The sequence below is a fragment of the Canis lupus genome, chromosome 32 (assembly GCF_048164855.1).
Source record: "Canis lupus baileyi chromosome 32, mCanLup2.hap1, whole genome shotgun sequence".
Taxonomy (NCBI): domain Eukaryota; kingdom Metazoa; phylum Chordata; class Mammalia; order Carnivora; family Canidae; genus Canis; species Canis lupus.
Window position 1 is genome coordinate 10,024,742 of NC_132869.1, and position 20,786 is coordinate 10,045,527.

The window sequence follows — 20,786 nt, forward strand, 5'->3', positions numbered from 1 at the left end:
CTTTACCCTCTCCCCTCTGGCAACCACAATTTTGTTCTCTGTACCTGAGAGTGTTTCTGTTTGTTCATTTGCTTTTTCAGACTCCACAAAAAGTGAAATCATATGGCATTTGTCTTCCTATGTCTGAATTTTCATTTAGCATAATACCACCTAGGTCCATCTATGTTGTCACAGATGACAAGATTTCATTATATATATATATATATATATATATATATATATATATATTTATTTATTTATAAAACGTAGATATTACATCTACTTTATTCACATATCAATATGTATGTATATATCATATATCAATATCATATCTATATCAATAGACAATAGGTTGCTTCCATATCTTGGCTATTGTGAATAAAGCTGTGATAAACATAGGGGTGTGTATGTCTTTTAAAATTAGTGTTTGCATTTTCTTCTAATAAACACCTATAAGTGGAATTGTTGGATCAAATGGTAGTTCTACTTTTCATTTTTTGAGGACCCTCCATACTGTTTTCCACTGGGGCTATACCAATTTATATTCCTACCAACAGTGCACAAGGATTCCCTTTTCTCCACATCTTTACCAACACTTATTATTTCTTGTCTTTTTGAAGACAGCCATTCTGACAGGTTTGAGGTGGTATCTCATTGTGATTTGCATTTCCCTGATGATGTTGAGCACCTTCTCACATGCCTGTTGGCCATCTGTGTGTCTTTGGGAAAATGTTTATTCAGGTCCTCTGCCCATTTCTTAATCAAATTGGGGGGGGGGGTGATACTGAATTGTAGGAATTCTTTATATATTTTGAATATCAACCCCTTATCAGATATATCATTTCCAAATATCTTCACCCATTCAATAGGTTGTTTTTCATTTTGATGACAGTTTCTTACACCTTGCAAAAGTTTTTAGTCTGATATACTCCTGGATTTTTGGTTTGGGTTTTTTTTTGTTGTTTTGTTTTGGTTTTTTGCTTCTGTTGCCCTTACCTGAGGAGATGGATACCAAAAAAAAAAAAAAAAAAATCACTAAGACTGATGTCAGAGAACTTACTGCCTATGTTTTCTTCTAGAAGTTTTAATTTTTTTTTAATTTATTTATGATAGTCACACAGAGAGAGAGAGAGAGAGGCAGAGACATAGGCAGAGGGAGAAGCAGGCTCCATGCACCGGGAGCCCAATGTGGGATTCGATCCCGGGTCTTCAGGATCGCGCCCTGGGCCAAAGGCAGGCGCCAAACCGCTGCGCCACCCAGGGATCCCTTGTAGAAGTTTTATAGCTTCAGGTATTCCACTGAAGTCCTCAATTCATTTCGAGTTTATTTTTGTGTATAGTATAAAAAAGAGGTCCAGTCTCATTCTTTTGCATATGGCTGTCCAGTTTCCCAGCACCATTAATTGAAGAGACTGTCTTTTCCTCAGTGTATATTCTTGCTTCCTTGCTTCTGTTCTACTGATCTATGTGTTGTTTTCGTGCCATTACCACACTGATTTGATTACTACAGCTTTGTAGTATAGTTTGCAATCCAGGAGCATTATACCTTCACCTTTGTTCTTTCTTAAGATTGTTTGGGCTATTCAGGGTTTTGTGGTTCCATAAAAAGCTTAAGATTATTTGTTCTAGTTCTAGGCATTTAGAAAAATGCCATTGGTATTTTGATAGGAATTGCATTTAATCTATAGACTGCTTTGGAGTATAAATTTGCTGAATGTGTGAACACTCAAATAAAATGTGAAGTTCAATCCAAAATATGCAGCTCATTCATAAAATTCAAGACAATGCTCCTCTTTTCCCCCAATGACTAAGATCCCTTTCATTTTTGTCTCAATTTTTTAGATAAGATCTCAAATTGCCCTCATGCTAGATTTACTTAGCTGATACATTAAAAACCACTGTGACCTACCAGAGGTAACATAAATCCTCCAACAAGGACTTTTAAAAAGAATCTAGTTAGGATCCCTGGGTGGCTCAATGGTTTGGCCCCTGCCTTCGGCCCAGGGCGTGATCCTGGAGTCCCGGGATCAAGTCCCGGATCGGGCTCCCTGCATGGAGCCTGCTTCTCCCTCTGCCTATGTCTGCCTCTCTCTCTCTGTGTGTCTCACATGAATGGATAAATAAAATCTTTTAAAAAAATACAGAATCTGGTTATAGTCTAATGTGCTAGACTTATTCACTGATGACAACATAAGTCACTGTGTGGAAAACACTGTCTAGTAATGACTTGTGATTAGAGTTTCACAGCATGAAGAATCATTCCATTAAAAAAAAAAAAAAAAAAAAAAAAACGTTACACAAAGGTTCTCAGCAGGATAAAAATAGACAGGGCTGGCCCAAGGAAAATTGTGAAGGTCAGGCATTTTTTCTATATTTCTAAAGTCCCCTTTCTAACCCCTTCTTTGAATTCAACAAAGGATTCATCATTTACCGTATTTGCAACTGCAAGCCTTTAATCTTTTATTGTGCAATTAAAGACATATGTTTAAAAGAATTTCAGCAATAGAAAACAGATGGAGAGATCTTTGGCAGAAGGGTTTGGTGGAAGTCAAGGAAGCACCTCTCATGCTCCACTACACCTAAAATTCATCTTCAACCTAAACTTTTGCTGTAGGAACTTGTCCACTGCATTGTGTTCTGGTATTGAAGTAGAATGGGAGGCAGAACACTTAACGAAAAGGAACAAGAAGATATCTTGTCTATTCCCATTTTCCTGCCACATCTGCCCAGAGTGATGGTCCAGGACGCACTCTGACTCAGCCCTCTCCCCTTCCTGAGGCCAGTACAATAGGGACAACCTTGTACCCTCATAAGAAGTCATGAGCTACTTTTCTCCTAACCTTGCCCCTGAAGCAACCTCAGTTTCTAGAGGTTCTTGGTCACTCAGTTCTTTTGAACTAACCACAATATGGTATAGGGACTCTGTTTTTCTGAACAAGATCCATGGACTGACTCATAATCTGAAAAGAACAAAAGAGACCTGCATCATAATATCAGAGATGCCCCAACAGGGAAGAATGCCAGGACACTTGGTGCATTAGGCTAGGGCACTGAACACAGGGCATTAAGATCGAGAACAAGAGAACCTGTTCTCCTTGTAAGACCTAGGGTCCATCTGAGTGTGATTATATTCATGGTAATGATGGTAACAATGAAAAAAAATATAGCACCAGAAAAAAACTATTCATAATAAGACCAATTCTTAATACTAGGGAACTAAACAATGGGAGAAGACAAGTTTTATTTTTACTATAAAATCCACACTAAAGGTAATCATTTTAATACTAAATATAACCATATATCCATGAAAGTATGGCCAAATACCAAGCAAATACAACAGAAGTCATATGTATCTTAATGTGATCAAATTTTATTATAATCCAATTAAGTGACAATGCTTAGCTGAACTGTTTAGTCTTCTTTGCTTGTGACTCATGGTTGTCAAATCTTACCTAAAGTAATAAAAGACAACCTTGTCTAAGAAACCTTGATATTATTTGATTTGTCTAAATCAACCTCCATATCCATACCCCCCCCCCCCGAGATATTCTATAAAACATACACTGCTTTATTTTAAATCTCTATTATTTTATGACTTGGTACTATATCCATATTTTAAAATAAAATTAAATGTATTGCTTCAGAATTTTTGAGGGGTTACAGTTTTCTTTGGTATGGGCAGTATAATGTAGTATTTCAGGAAATTAACAATATCATCAAGTCAACCTGAGTGTGAATACCACTTATAAAATGTGTGAACTTGTGCTAAGAGGTTACTTTACCTCTCCATGTCAGTGTGCTCTTCTATAAAATGGCTACAATAATTGCTATAACTCAATATTACCAACCCAGGGTATATAAGGTCTGAGGCTCATAGATTTTCACTCATCTGAGTGAAATCTCCTGTACAACTCTCTGACCACAGTTGTACAGATCATTCCTGCTTATTCTGACTTTTTGAAAATCAAAATGTGAGCGATAATGCTAAGGGAAGTCTAAATGTGTAACCAGGATATCAGATACAAGGAGTGTTTAAAAGGGAACAAAATTGTTCAAACTGCTTTACCTACGCTGGTCCAAACATGTGAAGACCAATTCTATTTCTGAAGATCTTAGTCTATCTAGGAGTTCTTTTAATTTATACAAAGTTAAGGAGTGTGCTCATTGATGTAGGTAAACTGTATCTCAGTTATTACAGTTTTTTTCCAGTTCTATTTATAATTATAGCTAATGATTCCAGTTCATGAGACTTGAAAGACTAGAAACTATGCATATATCAGTCAATTTTAAAAAAAAATCTGACATAATTATTATTTTTCCCCACTTTACCAATGTTGAAAATGGGGTTCAGAGATGCTAAATGATGTACCCAGGCTCACAAAGTAAGTAAGAAATTTCAGGCAATAGCAAACAAGTGCAATGCTATTTTGCAGAACAGTGGGATGGTCATATCAGTTCTGTATGACTATAATGGATTATCATTCCTATCAATGAAATTTGAATTACCAGTCTCCTTTGAAACAAAACTAGCAATTCATTAACTTACCCTATGGCAAAGGGTACTCATTAACAGAATGGGAAGAAAAATAACTAAAGATCACTACAAACAATAAAAGAAGTAAAATAGCAATGGTGATGGTGATGATGATGATGATGATGATGTAATGATAACAAGAAGAATAAGGAAAAATAAAGAAAAGCTAGTATTTCCTTAGACTTTTTCCAAGTGATTTTGTGGAATATCCTTCACTTAGAGTCCTCCAAAAAAGATAGATAAATGTGAAATATAAGATACTCATCTCCCAAGAATGGCAGCTGAAATATTCTGCTAGACAGTGAGCTCTCACAGGCTTCACAAATACAGGAGCAAACCATGTTCACTAATATGTTTCTCAATTTTGGCAAGCATGCAAATGTTTTATGGATGTGGTCATCAAAAAGTCATTGTTAATACAAGACCAAAATCCTGTGACCACTACAGCTTTGGTAACAAATCTCCTTCAGGACAATATCTTTTGCTGTCCAGTTTATGGAAAGTGATTGGTTTATGACTACTAAGTCTATCCTGAGATAAATTTAAAAGATGTTTTTCATACTGGCCTTGAAATGAACTCATACTTTAATAAGCAAGGGCCAGGACCTGAAGCTCCTCCAAGATACTTCCAGTTCCATGAAATGCAATTACAACATATTCATTCAATAAACAATGATTATGTGCTGATGATTTGCCTAGGACTGTGCTCTTACTGGGCTCTATGCTGTCAAAGGTGCCAGTAAGTGAAAACATGGTCCCTGTCTACAAGGCAATTAAACATCATGGACTTCGAGCCATATGTTACTTATTGCCAACCCTCTCTGGACTCTCTGAGCCAAAGAGGACCCTCCAAAGCCTCACAGCGTCCTGGTAATGGTATTCATAGATGATAACCACTACTCTCGAATCTCTTCCACTCATCAGTTCTCCAACCCTAGTCCATTTGTATGAGCTCCCACCCCAGTAGGTACAAAGCTATATCATTCAGAGTTTTTTCTGAACTTCTCCTTTTAAGTTGGTTGTTCTGCCTCAAACCAGAACCCAGCTTTTCCCAGTGAACTATAGGGCAGGCACCAGGTTTTTGGCACATTTCTGAGCAGGAAATAGAAAAACAGAAAGGGATACAAAATAGTTGAACACCGTGGCTTATATCCCAGCACCACAGAACATTCTGTAGACTGTTCATAGCCATAGTCTGAGCTTCAAGCAAAGGCTCTTCTGTGCTCTGTGAACACACCAGGCTTCCTTCTCAGGATCTTTGCATCTTTGCTCCCCTCTGCCTGGGACATTTCTTCTACTGCTTTCAATTCACTGTTCAAATTCCACCTTTTCAGAAATGCCTCCCTATCTAAAAGATTAAAACCTTCCCATCACCCTTTCTTCTCTACCATAATTTATTTTTTGTATCACCTATCATCACCAAAAAACAGACACAAACATTTGTTTGCTTATGGTCTGTCTCCTCCCACTGGACTATAACCTCCATGACGATAGGAGCTTCATATGCCTTTTGTTTTCTGTTTATTGCCTAGTTCCTGGCACTTAGGAAGCACTTAATCAGTATATATTGAGCTAAACCAAAGCAATGTATAAGACAAATCAAGACGTTTTTAAGCCCAAAGATCAATTACCTAAGCAAGGTGGCAAAATTATTTCTAAAAGCTGGCTTTGACCAACTAGATTATTCAAGACTTCTCTTTTCTTCTTGGCATCTTGCACCTTGCAACCCACCAGCAGAGTGTCAGGAAGAATTTGAGAGGGCTTATTGAAGGCTACAATTTGGATCCATATATCCAGGCTCAAGGTCAGACTGTGGTAAAACCACAGTCAGGCTGAGTGGCTGTTGACTCCACCACATTCCACAATTTTATCATAACCTAGAAATGGAGATTAACTGAGGGAGAGCCAATTAGCCAGGACACTCAATCGCTCTGACCACAACCTATTTTGAAAGTTAAATGTCTTATGGAATCTTGTTTTCTTGCTCTCAATTATCTAAAGCAGGGGCACAGGGAAGTTAAATGGTTTGCCCAACATCCCACAGTGTATCAGCCCAGTGTACTGGGCTTGGAAACCACTAGGTTTCCGTATTTCCTGCTTACCACCACTCTGAAACAGGGCACCATGCTGAAGCACACAGTAAGTTCAAGTCCTAATGCTGTAAGGCAGGACAAAGGAACCACACATATGTACACACACACATACACACACACACACACACACACACACACATACACCCTGCATACTACAAGATGGATGCAGAGTTGACCTTCTCAAGTTTTCTACAAAGATGGCTGAATTTATAATTGGAAAGCTTTTTTAAGAACATCTTTTCAATGTTTACCGGTCTGGAAATACCACCAGGGAGCCCTGAGGGGACTAAATCTCTTGCTCTCCAATTTCCCATGGTCCCAAAACAACCCACATAATTGTACACTTTTCACCCTTCACCCCCCCGCCAAGGCAGAAATGTCCCTTAAGAAATCTACTTCACCGATAACATAGAAATGATTGAAGTTGGTTTTATAACATTCCATAGCATCTTCCCTCAGAGAGCAAATTTCAGCCATTAGCACAACAGTCAGAAGATTAAAATGAACAGATAGTTGGAAAAGACTTGGAAACAACTGGGAAAAGGTAGGTGAATAATATATTTATACCATCTTCCTTCCCCCTCCACCTTCCTCCCATGACCTAGCAAATCTCTGATTACCAATTCTCCATTAGAGACCTCTCTATCACCCTCTCAACATCTTCAAACATCCATGTGACACACAAGCCAAACATCTCAATCCCATGGTTGATACTGATGGGCCCTTTATGTCCAATTAAAATCAGTACTTTTTACTTGGGTGGTTAAGAGTCCCTACAGTCTGGTCTTCCTCTATCATGGTGGTCCTCAAGAGGGGCCACTGTGTCCTCCAGGGTACATTTGGCCCTGTCTGGAGACATTTTTATTTGTCATAACTGGGGACATGCTACTGCTGAGGTTCAGGGTAGGCCATCCAAGAATGCCCCACTTCAGCATATAAATTATTTTGACTGAAGATAATTAAGGCCAAACAAACTCAAGAAAAGCTTTTTTACCTCACCTTTAACTGCCTAAAAGAATTTATATATCAGAAACAGATAATCTATTTTTTACATGAAAAAAAATTTTCTGGTGGCATGCAAACATTTGTTCTGCTCGTCTTCCTATAAATCATCTTCCCTGTTTTGAAGTCTCAGGCCCTTGACTTTTTCTCCTTAGCTCAGGATGGCATATGAACCTCAATTGCCTCCTGAGAACCTCTTATTTCTTTGTGGAGCTACTGTATGTATGTAATTAAATTTGGTTTTCTCCTGTTAAGCTATTTTATGTCAATTTAATTATTAGACCATCCAAAGAACCTATAAGGGATGAAGGGAAAAGTTTTCCTTTCCTATACTACCTTCTGTTATCTAATGAATCAGAGGCCAGGATGCTGCTGAACACCCTACAAAGCCCAGACCAGCTCGTTCAACAGAGTTATCCAGCCCAGTGTATCAGTAATACTGAGCTTGAAAAGCCTTGTGTAGCTCTATGGAGAAACTTCTACAACTTTCTCTCCACTTATTTTTTCACAGCCAACTCTTCAATAGATGACTTGCAATTCCCTAAACATTGCTCGTGTGCTCAAACCCTCAAGACCCCATGATGTTGTGATTTATAAGAAATATACTTTTGGTCTCTGATTCATTTCTGGCACAGAGTTCCTAAAACCCTTGGAATTTTCCACGTGGAGAGAGTGATAAAGGTTAATAGTGACTTTTGAAAAACACCTAAGGAGGGGGGGGGTGTTGCTGGAACTGACCCTATGATTAGAGGTCCCACCTCTGACCTCCAGGAAGTGAGAGGGACTAAAGTTTGAATCAATCATCAATGGCCAATGATTTAATCAATCATGCCTATGTAATGAAGCTTTCATTAAAGCCCAGAATGAAGGGGTACAGAGAATTTCCAGGTTGGTGAACCAGAACACTTCTACTTGCTACCATGCCAAGCTCCAAACTCCTAGAGGACAGAAGTTCTTTTGCCCCATGTAGCAATTTATCTGGCTGTTGATTCTTATCTTTTAATATCTTTTGTAATCAATCAGTAATCTAGTGAGTGAATGGGTTTCTAAGTTCTGTGAGTTGCTAAGCAAATTAACTGAACCCAAGGAGGGGATCATGGGAACCTCTGATTTATAACCAGTTTGTCAGAAGTACAGGTAACAATTTGGACTTGAGATTGGCATCTGAAGTGGAGACAGTCTTATAGGACGGTGCCCTCATCTGTGGGATCTGATGCTGTCTCTGGGTAGATAGTGTCAGAATTGTGTGGAATTGTAGGACATTTAAGTGGTGTTACAGAGAATTGCTTAGCTGGGGAATGGGGAACCCTACACACACTGGAATTGGGAATCAGAATTTCACCCTCTCTGTGCTCTCTCTTCCCCTGTAAACCCTGGGGTCTTTTATTCAGCTGCCACATTTCTATTTTTTCTCTAAGGTCCAGCTCCTCCTTGAAAATTTCCTGAATGGATATATTCTTTTCTTTTCAAACAATGGGTGTATTCTTGAGTGCTTTGGTATTCCTCTTTTACAAAACTTATCATATGTAATCTGGAATTATATACTGTAGGCTCCAAAAAATTAAAAACTTTGTCTTGTTTATTCAAGACTCTATCACCAGTGCCTACAGTGGTGCCTGGAGCATAGCAAGTGCTAAATAGCCTTTGATCATGTGAGGAATTACCTCTGCTCTAGACACTTCACTCCTGTCAGAATGAGGCTTTCTAGAATTAGAAACATCTCCAGTTCTTTTCTGAATCCTTACATTACCCTTTCTACCTAGAAGATGCTTAATAAATATTTGTTAAATGTCTGAATAAATACACATATAATAGGGTAGAAACATTAAATATTTAAATGCAAAAATAAATACAATGCAGATATTACTTAAATAGACAACTAATAAATAGGCAAAAATAAAACGGGGTTCAGGCTGTAGAAATTAAGTTTTGTGGGGAGGGACCTGAGTGGCATAGTTGGTTAAGCATCTGACTCTTGATTTTCACTCAAGTCTTGATCTCAGGGTTGTGATTTCAAGCCCCATGTTGGGCTCCATGCTGGATGTGGAGCCTACTTAAAAAAAAAAAAAAAAAAATTAAGTCCTAGGCGACAATTCACCATCTCAGCTTTTAATTATGTCAGAGAATTCATGTCACAAGTATGTCCCATTGTCTTACATTTCCTCATCTTTCAAAAGCACTGAAATGCACATTTAAATGTTAATTGCTCATCTGGAGAGCATATGTCAAAGAAAACACGCAAAGACAGGATGTACCTTGGCTGACTATGCCCGAATAGAAATTAATACATTGCCTGAAACACGGATTTCAGCTTCTAGTGACACACCATAAACCTTTTGCAACACAGAGATGCTAATGTGTAGACTATGACCAAATTATCACAACGATAGTTAAGAATAGAAAAAACGATGGGAGACAGCAGTAAATTTGTGTCCCCTTAATAGAAATTTTACATTATAACTAACATATATAATGTGCTCATGTTTGTCAAAATTTTCACATATCCCATATCGAGTGAAGATGGAGAAGAACCCATTATAATTTCCTAGGGACTACTTTTTTTTTTTTTAAGATTTATTTATCTATTTTAGAGAGAGAGAGTGCATGTGCACTTGAGTGGGGTAGGGACAGAGAGAGAGACTCTCAAGTAGACTCCCTGCTGAGCGCGGAGGCTGATTTATGGCTCCATCTCCTGACACTGAGAGCATGACCCAAGCTGAAACCAAGAGTCATATGTCCAACCAACTGAACCACCCAGGTGCCCCTGGATCACATCTTTTTATTCTTGGTGTGGCATTTCAGAATTCCTTGTCTTTCTTTTTTTTCCAGACATACTGATTCCCTCATTTTTGCCGTTCTCATAAATTTTGACTTTTACCTCTTCCTCATCCTTCTATGGAATCCCTAGTTCTCTCCCAAACTGTGTAGATGGAAAGAAAGAAACTCAACTATTAGGACTTTCTATGTGTCAGACACCTTGCTAAGCACTTCACCTGCAATATCTTGTTCACTTCTTAAGAGAGCCCTAAAACCTAAGAGCTGTTATCAGCCCCATTGCCACGTTGGGAAATTGATGCTCAGAGAGTTCTAGGAAATTGTCCAAATCACACAGCTTAAGTGATTCTGAGTTTTTAATTATTGTTATGCGGAGCCTCTGTGACAATTTTTAAATTCTTTGAATTCATTTGGCTTCTAGCAAGTATTAACTGGACACCAGGAATGAGCCTGGCTTTGTGATGATTTTGGAGAGAAAATGGAACCGACTAAGGCAAGTGGCCATTCCTTTTAAGCTTATAGTCTTTTGAAGGTAAATGTTAATCAAATTATCATAATAATGCATTCAAATTTACAAACCAGGAAAGGCTGCCCTGGTGAGATTTTTCCAGCTGATCTGAAGGATATATAGGAGTTAATCGGGAATGAGGAGCTGGGATGGAGAATGGAGTGGGAAGCATTTCAGAAAGAAAAAAGAGCCCCTACAGAGGCTATAGGGGGAAGGAGCATGGCAAGGTCCACAACTCAAAGGGGCAGTGAGAGGGAGCACAGTGCAGGATGAGGCTACAGGGCAGATGGGGCCAGGTTTAGTTTGGGTTCCCCCACAAGCAGACTCTGAGATGAGGGTTGGGTTCAGGTAGTTTAGCAAGGAGGCATTCCAGAGAGCTCCTTGAGGAAGGGGGAGAAGGAGAAGGAAGAGAGGAATGCAAATAGGAGGGCAGTGATGAGCAGGTTTCTGCTGTGAGCTCTGTCCAACCAGGGACCTCAGAAAGACCATGTAGAACATACCTCAGATTTGTCCCTCTAAGGGGAAAGAAAGGTGGACCATTGATCCCCCAACTCCCACTGTTTCAAGGGGTGCTCCTGGAACCCTTACAGTGGCCCCCTGGAAAAGATAAAGCTGTTTGCATGCAGAGGAACTACCTTCCAGTGTAGAACATAGGTGGAGCGCAGTCAGCATCTGCTACAGGCCTTAGGGGACTTCACCTTGTAACCAATGGGGAGCTCTCAGCAGCCCTCACTGGAGGGAGGCAGGAACCTAATCAGATTTTGGTTTGGAGCATCAAGTCTGTCTGCAATGTGAACTGTTGGGAAGAAAGCGAAGGCGGTGCCAAGAGACAGCTAGGAAGGTTATTGAAGTGGCCCAGGGCAAGCTGCATAATTTGTAGAGACCCGTGTAAACTGATACTGTGAGGCTCCTTGTTCACAAAGCAGGATAAAAGTGCTTAGGCATTAAAATATTGAGCTATTTCTTTTTTCCTGCTCTCTACTTGTCCTGGTGTTGTGCTTTGCACTTGCTATTTATTAGCTGATGTTAGTGTTTATTGATTAAAACAGAGCAGAACTATGTACTATACCTGGTACATTTAGAAAGCAATTAAAAGAAAAAAGGTAGAATCACTAAGCTATTCAGAAATGCGCCCACCCCCCCCACCCCCCCAGAACTCTTCTCTATTTGTCTCCTGAGGCTGGCACACAGAGGGGACATTCACCAGGGCAGGGGCCCCCATCTAAAGCTTAGCTCTACAAGGGCCGGGGTGGGGGGAGTTGATCTTGAGAAGGAGCCTATTACATTTTCCTCTAAGCAGCCTGGCAGCTGCACTTCTCCACACATGTCTTGCCTAGCCAGGGGACAGTATATATCTGAAAGGACCAAATCTTGACCCCACCCCCTAGTGAATAGGGTGAGGTTCAGGGAAAAGGAAAGCTGTCAGTCTCTGGATCTTCATTCTCACCTGTGTTTCCCTCTGACAGATGAAGGAAAACAGGTAGATGTGAGGAGAGCATGAGATAGACCAACCAGCCCCTGAGAAAATCCAAACTGCTGAAGACTCTGATGGATATATCAAAAGAAAATTGCAAATCACAATCACATGCAGAATTGTTAGAGAATCTGCATTTGTAAGATAGCATTACTGTAAACCCCATTGGAATTTATTTTTCTAAGCCTAACAAGAGGAAGAATAGGCATGTGGATTCAAAGTCTCTCTCTTGTTATTTCTAATAATTGGCATCTGGCACTTTAGTCTGATTCAGGCCGGTGCCATAGGCTCCCACCAGAGTCTACATAAGTCAGATTCTAAAGCTGAATGAGGGCAGTCCCAGGAATTCTAGCAACTGTTCCTGAGTAACAATTCTTCTCAAAGAAAGGGCACACCATACTATACAAAGCCCTCTTCCCATTCCGTATATCCTCTTCCAACCCCCAGCCACATTCTCATAAATTTAGACCTACCTTGCCCAAGAGACATAAGAAGGAAAGAATCAGATCACTTGCTAGATGAGTCTGAAAGTCACCAGAGTGGTTACAGGAGGTCACTGTGCCAAGAGGGCTCTGGGGAGGCAGACACTCACACTAGGAGGCAGGGTATCGGATGAGGAGATGGTACACTCTGTGGTGAGCTAACAAGTACCATCATGGCAATCAATCCTCCACTTTCTTTTCACAAAGAAATTGAAACCTAAAGATGTAATAGGGCTTGCACAGTCACAGAGCAGAGCCCTAGCTAGAGCTTGGGTAGCTTGTTTCAGGCCTGTTCTTTCCAATCCTACTTGCTGAGGGACCTACCAAAGATGCCACTGGAATCTAAGAAAAGCCACTGTGGGAAAGTCTGCTTTCAGGACCATGACACAGACAGCAGGACCCCCCCATTCTCTGGAGCAGGGCTCTAAATGCCTCTGTCCTCATTTCCATCACTCCCATAACCAATGCCAAATAACTCCCCTCGTGAACTCACTTTCTAATGCCAAGCTTGGACAAAAACCCAACTCCATTTGGCATGCTAACATGTAGGAGAAGTGGAGAAAAACTCACCTATAAAAACATGCTATGTGCATAGCAGTGATGGTGGAAGAGAAGTAAAAATAGTAACCAAAAAAAAATAAAATAGCTTTTCAGTTCAGCAAACATTGACCAAGCACCTAGAATAATCCAAGTGTGCTAGACACTGTGTGTGGAATGTTGGGAGGGTGGCATTTAAGATGGACTTATCTGGCTCTTGCCCTCAAGGAGCTCACCATTGTGGGGGGGTGGAGATGAGACCATCTCTCTAAAAACTGTGCTATAGCTCATGGTGTGGAACTTGCTCAAATTGAAGCAAAAGAGGTCAAAGTGGCCTGGAACTCACTTTCATTACTTACACAAGCCAGCCACAAGAAAAAGTGCATTTCAGAAGCAAACCCCAAACACAAAAAAAATGTAAAAATGTCATGGGTGTGGTAATTGCTGGTGTTCTTTGATTTTTTTTTTCTGACTCTACTACATAGAATTTTGCTTCTTTCAGTTTGTTCAGTCCTGCTTGTAAATAACATCTGTCAACCATATGCCTTTCTGCATCATCAGCAACAGAGCTCTAATGCAGAGCCATATGCATGCGGCTGTAGTAGCTTTCTCAAGTCCTCCAGGCTCCCCCTCTCCCTTGCCCATTCTGGTCACTGTCCATGACTTGACCCAAATCATTCCTGTCACTTGGCAACAGGTGGCCTGCAGAGATCTGGCTTTCTGACATTGAGCTAGAGACCACCCTGAATCATCTAAGGAGGGAAACGAACAAGTGAAGGGACTGCCCCCCACCCAAGCTTTCCTGTGGTTAACCAAAACCTCAGTTATTTTTAAGTAACTACCAAAGTCTGCCCCATGTGTCATCATGATTTTGACACGTGCCACCACCTTTGACAAAGGCAGTGAATATGCAGCATGTTCTTTGGGAAGTGCTGTCTGCTCCTTTGACACTTGTCCCCCAATAAGAATCATGTAAGAGTAATAAGCATTTTAGGAGCTCACACAGAGATGGGCTTTCCCATAAGCAAGCAGACACAGAAGTGTCTTCCTTGTCATGTGCTATACTAAACCAGGAATTCCAGAATTCCAACCAGTCTCTACTTGGGACCAAAGAGCATTCCTAGCCACAGGCTGAGGAAAGACTTAGCAGAGCTATCCATCTTCATGGTCAAAACATAGGTTGACCCAGCTCATAAAACTATGATCCTAGAGATCCAGGCAGAGGAAAGATGGATCCTCTGTATGTTGAAACAGGAGCTACTTTTTCATGGCATTTGTAGTCAGCCTGACTCCCTGCCCCAGCCGCAAGAGAACCCCTGGAGCCGTGGATGTGCAGGTCTGCCAGGGGAAAAGGCAGACAATGTGATCCCCTCCAGAGTGCCCTAACCCTCATGCCCTAATCCCAGCTTGGCCTGCAGTTGCCGATGTCCTTCCCTGGGCTACTTATACTTTTGACATATTTTCTGAGGACTTTTATCTCTCTGCTTTAGCATGAGTACACTTGTTTAAATGATATTATCTATTAAGTAAATGTTTATTCACATCTACCATGTTCCAGGCACTATTATAGGCACAAAAGATGATGTAACTGACCTTCTAGAGTTTATATTCTAATAGAGTGGCAGAGGATAAATAATTGCATAATAAAATAAATAATATAATAAAGAGTCCTCTGTGCAACATTTGACCCTTATTCACACATTTAAATCCTCAGGAAAATCGTCTGAGATAGGTATTATTAGTTTCACTTGACCAATAAAAAAAATTAAAGTTAAGATCACACAAGCCTAGAAGCGATAGCACTCAATTTTGAACCCATGTCTGTTTGACTCCAAAATCCATTATTGTTCCACTTCCTGTCTCTCCTCCTGCAGTAAGGGAGCACAGGACAAACCTCTAAACTTTATGGAGGGAGTTTATCTGAGTTCCAGTTGCTCAGCATTTTTAAACATCCAGCAGTGTTCCCAGCATGAAGGCAGTGATGCAAGATGATCATACTAGGTCTTAGGATAAGGAATGTGAATCTTCATTATGCTTTACATTATTTTTTTTTCATTATGCTTTACATTATGTTCCCCTCTTTCATCCCAAATACCTACCTCCACCCACCTAAACATAGAACTGGAGACCAAGTTCTGATCTAAGCCCTTTTAGGATCTTCATGGCATGCATCAAATTCCCAGCCAATAGATGAAAATCCAGGAGCTCCTTTATAGGACCTGAGTTGCCCTCCTGGATACTAAATGGGAAAAAATAATCTTGCTTTTCCAATACTGCTGGCTTCCAAAACATACCAGGATGCCATAATGAATCATAGCAGACGCCCTCCATTGACTGGGTTGTTTACTAGTCCAGGGCATGGGTCCTTGGGTCCAGAGGCAGTAAATAAAATAGAAACATCACTGGACCTAAAATCAAAACATCTAGGTCAAAACCTATCTCTGCCACCTGCCACCGCTCGTGACATGGTCTTGAAAAAGCCTCCACGTTATAATGTGTTTTTTTTAAAGTTAGATGTGGCTTTATATTTGAAATTTGTCTCATTAAAATTGAGACAAAGTATGTCTTATGGCTATTAATTAAACCTCTCTTATTTCTGGAAGGAAAACAAAAAGCCCTGCAAGATTGCTAGTGTGTTGGTGGTCCCCCAGAGTGAAGTCCCTTAAGTCCACATAAGGTAACAACTCCACCATGGATAATAGTCACCCAGAGATACTAGAAAATAATAAAGGAATCTTCCTCTTTAATGTCCAACTTTCCGTGTAATTTACAATCTGTTGTTTAAGCGCTCTGTCCTTGTGGTGACATCATAGGCTCATGTTTACAATCATTTTATAAATGAACACACCGAGATTGAAAGGGTTAAAAAAAAAGTAGCAGGGGGACCGTGGACTGAATAGTCTCCATTTCTACAGACTGTGGAATCTAGACATTTAATACAACTTAAGAGGCATAGTATTTACCTCCTCAAAACCACAGAGTGTATGGAGCAGGAGGTGCAGGGAATGGAGACCCGTGGGAGAGGCAGGAAAGTGTTAAAGTACCAGTCGTGGAGAGGAAATGAAATAACCTGTCTACCTCCCTGACGCTTTCAAGAGCCTGTCTGGGGCCAGCGGCCTCAGGAAATGCCAAGGCTGTTTCGTGCCTTCACCTTTGGGCTGTTTTTTACTGCCATTCATTAAGGAGATCTTTTCCGTCAGCCTTATCATCTCCCTCTTGGCTCTTGGTCAGGTTGAGTCAGACCTGGAACACTTACTTTCACAAAGACTAACCAATCTTTTGTTTAGACACATATGTCTTCTACCAAAGCCATGCTGACCAGGGTCAAGGAAAAGGTCTGTAAAATCCCTGGTGTCTTGTACAGCCAGCAGGACATGACAGGCAGAGAGGGCTTGAGAGCAGGGAGACAGAATTGTGGGGAGCTGGGAAGAAGTTGACAGTATATAATGTGAGCAATTGGAAGCATTTTGAACCCTCTTTGTTTGAAAACTCTTAAGGGGACCAGTCTGGAGAGCATCCCTGAAAGTGTTGACAAATACAGACTTTGTTCATCCTGTTCCCTCTACCTGGATCACTTTCTGTTCTTCATCTCTGCTTCCTTTTCTCCTGGTCAATTTTCATTCATTCTTCAAATCTTATGCTACAACTCACCTCCTCAGGAAAGCCTTCTCCGGTCCTGCAGGCGAGGGCAGGTGGCCTCTATACACTCTTTATCACATCCCATCTCTTGCCAGTGTAGCACTCGCCAGCATCATAATGAAATCATAATGTGCATGGCTTTTGGAAAATGACCATACTCATTAGTCACTGGGCATTTTGTAAATTATCTCATAATTAACCTAATTGTAATTTTTAGACAGCAATATTACACAATGAAAATAATGTATGAAATTATTGTTAAATTAATAATGTGACCCTCACTAGTGTTTAAGCTCTTTGGGGGCAGGGACTGTTGGGGCCTGTATATCATTGGATTCCCAGAGCCTTACACTGTGACTGACACATAGGTGGGGGTCAAAATATGTGCTGAATACATAAAGAAGTAAATGCATGAGATCATACCAAAGGCTCTGGTAATAAGTGAGAAAGCTCAAAGAGTAAAACATTCAGACAGAGAACAGTTTATCCCAGTGCAGGCAGGGCAAGCAATATCCTGATGCCTCTGTTTCAGCTGCTCAAGGGTTCCTGGGGTGGAATCTGCTGCCCATGTCATGTGTCCTCCCTGCACATAGAACTCCTCTTAAGCCTTATTCCATTCTTGCCTTTATGAGCAAGGAAAAAAGAAACTGGGAAGCCAGAGCCTTGGTTGTGCTGTACATTTCCCTTTTGAAAAAAATGGTCTTTGCTCATTTCAGAGAAATTTGAAATTCATTTACATTTGAAAAATAGCTCATTGTGAGAGAAAAAGACTGTCAACCAGTGAATCAGACTATGGTTTTGGCAGTCTGATTCATCCTTCACAGAGTGCATGCTCTAATGCATTAGCTGTCTTTCCATGACGTTCATCACCAAACAAGTAAGATGATGTGTGTGTCTGTGTAGATCTGGTCCCCTCAGAGATGGCATTGGCTCAGGGAAGGGAGAGGTAGCCTCACTTTGTAATCCCAGTACCTATCATGGTGTCACAATAAATGCTGTTGAGATGACTAGATGCATCAAGTCAAGAGGTCCTGGAAGGGTCCTTTATTAAACCTAAAGTATCCTCCATCTGTCCCCCTCACGGGGCATAAATTCTTCCTTGGGGAGACACTTGCCAAAATGGCTTTCAGTAGCTCACTCTCTTGACATTCATTTTATCACAGCCCGGGTTCTCCCCAGCTTCCTCCCATGCTGCCTACCAGCTCAATAAGTCTGCTCTGTACTGCTCAGCACTATTTAGCCCTCTCACACTATCCCTCTCCCCACTTGCTTTTCAGAAGGGTCTTGAAAGGAATATCTCCTCCAGACGGTGCTCCCTGCCACAGTTGTCTCAGATGACTGCATTTTCCTGGTCACAAAACATCCCCCATGTACAACATCTTCCTGGGCAAGCATTTATATAAAGATAGCAAACATGTTATGTGCACATTTCCATTAATAGATTGTCAAGAGTCAGCCTCTGGCGATCTTTCATGAGCTCAGTGGAAGTATTTAGTAGAATCTACATTAGAAGATGCTTTTTAAAATCTGTCAGTTTAATCAACATTCTTAGCCCATGCATCAATGTCATAGTAAGGAGATAGCCAAAAGCCTTGAGCACTGGTGACCTTAACCAATATCCTCCTGGTGCTGTGGTGATGTCCTTCCATTTTCAATACATCTTCACTTGATTCCAGCTCCATTTCTCTTGAATAGCCTCACTTATTTTAAGTCCTGGGTCTTTGGTATTTTGCACTGTTAATTATGTTTCCAAATAAATAGGCAAGCTGGGATTACTTAGACCAGTATCTGCAACCATTTGGAGTTATAGTTCAAAGATCAAGAAATGTAGAGGGGATCTTAGAAGAAATATATCAAGTTAGCCAAATATAGGCCAGATTCTATGAATAAACTCCTCTGGGAATACCACTCAGCACAGGGGCTAGTAGCTTACTAGCTGAAACCCTCCTTCTCTGGAAGAGTAACAACATGAAAAAGAAAAAGTATTCATCATGTGAACGGTCTGTGGCAGGAGTGGCCATCAGCATTAGAAGAGAAGTTTCTACTTTCCTTTATCAACACAACTCCTTTTAATGCCAACAATGTGCTCATCAGCTCTATTAACAAACCACCCTAGTACTCTACTTACCCACGTCATACCAGGCTTACCCTCCTCAAATATGATCACACTGAATGTTCAGAGGGAATCAGTTAAGTTCCTGTAATCTGGCCTCCCACCTCTAGAGAACATTGTGTGTGTTATCATTTCTCCCACCCTTTAAGGATGGAAAGTCAAGAGAATAGGTGGCCCCTCAGACAGATGACCTTCTGTGTACATTCCACAGTGTTCACCACATCATAAGGGGCAGGTGTTGTCCTTCATTCTTGTGATGTGTGCGGCAGCCAAGCACCTCCCAGCCAAAACAACTCATATGGTAGTGTCTCCATCTCGGTCTGGCTGTTGATTCTGAGGATGAATGAAAGGCGAAAAGGTGCATGGTGCATAAGAGAGCTCAGTAAAGGTGAGTTTGACTTTCCTGCCTTCAGCACATAGAGTCTCAGCAGCCCCCTTCCCACATAGGGACTAGTACAGAGTGATGCACTAGCTTGGCCATCGTCCACATACCCACAAGGAGGGGAGCCAATAGACAGGCATCAAGGGATTCAGGGAGGAGAACTGAGCAAACATCTCTTATGCACCATTATCGGACTGATATTGGCCATTTTATAGACACAAACACAATATTTAGAAGGATCTCAAGCAGGTTATATCTGCATTTTGCACATGAGGAAATCGTGATTTAGAGGAAGCAAGTTAACTTTTCATACAGATAGAATGTGAGTCTTTTTTTGTCAAAGTCTTTGTTTTTGCCCCTAAAACCTTACTGAAAAAAAAAGAAGACTTTTTTAACCTGTGTTCCAAACTCAAGGGCCTGGAGAACAACCAGATTGGAAGTTGATCGTTGACCCAAAACGTCTTCCAGACATTCTGACAGGCCATCAATATGTCACCACAAATGTCTAGGCTCCAGAAACTAATTTTAAAGTCCAAAGAAAAAATTGTCTTAGAAATATGCTAGTGATACAAAGGCAAAATAAAAACTAAAATCCTTTTCTTGATGCATTCTTAAAGTCTTTTTCTTTAATACAGAGTATGGGGGTAGTGAGAGAGAGAGAGAGAGAGAGAGAAGGAGGGAGGGAAGGGAAGAGAGTAAAGGGGAGAGAGAGAGAGAATGAGACAGAGAGAATGTTGAAAGGGACTTGAAATGTCAACATTCTCGGTAGTGTTGGGAACCCAAACACAACAGACTTAGGTCAGTGCCTAAGAACCAGAAAGGCCAACTGACGAGACAATAACCATAAACATGACCTCTTTTAAAATTGATGTTGCTCGTGTCCCTGGGAGAATACAAAACATAAAATCAAACAAAAACTATGGCTTGGCAATGATTCTGACTTTTAAGAGGATTAAATAAACGAGAGTTTGGGTCACAGAAAGCAATGGTCGTTCTTGGAGTTTCAGGAGCGGCAGGACACATTTTGAGATATTTTAGCAGGACTCAAGGAGAGCTGAAAGCTCATAAATTAAGTAGAAGAAAGTAGTTGACCTTGAACCAGTGAATACTTTGGGAGTGGAAACAAACACAAAAATAATCAGCATTCCTCTTTACTGGTGGAAAAGAAGCCAACCAACAGTGCTAGGTAGCTAGAGCATCGGGGTAAGAGTTTTATGCATATGCTCCCATTCTCCAAGTCCCTACTTGGAAGATGATGCCACTGGTTA

General features: G+C 40.7%; 1 long non-coding RNA gene across 5 annotated transcripts in view; it reads right to left on the reverse strand.

Moving 5' to 3' along the window:
- Positions 1-20,786, reverse strand: part of LOC140622993 (uncharacterized) — a 145,379-nt gene that overhangs the window by 60,513 nt on the left and 64,080 nt on the right. Inside the window, exons 4-6 of one of the 5 annotated variants that reach the window (XR_012022659.1) lie at positions 17,036-19,469; positions 9,552-9,658; positions 3,342-3,431 (exon numbers count right to left, since the gene is read on the reverse strand). The exons of 2 other annotated variants lie outside the window; for them this stretch is intronic. This is a non-coding gene — a long non-coding RNA (uncharacterized lncRNA). Of the gene's footprint in view, positions 1-3,341; positions 3,432-9,470; positions 9,659-17,035; positions 19,470-20,786 lie in introns of those variants that run through there. 2 more of the 5 variants (XR_012022658.1, XR_012022662.1) reach the window with 2 other exon arrangements.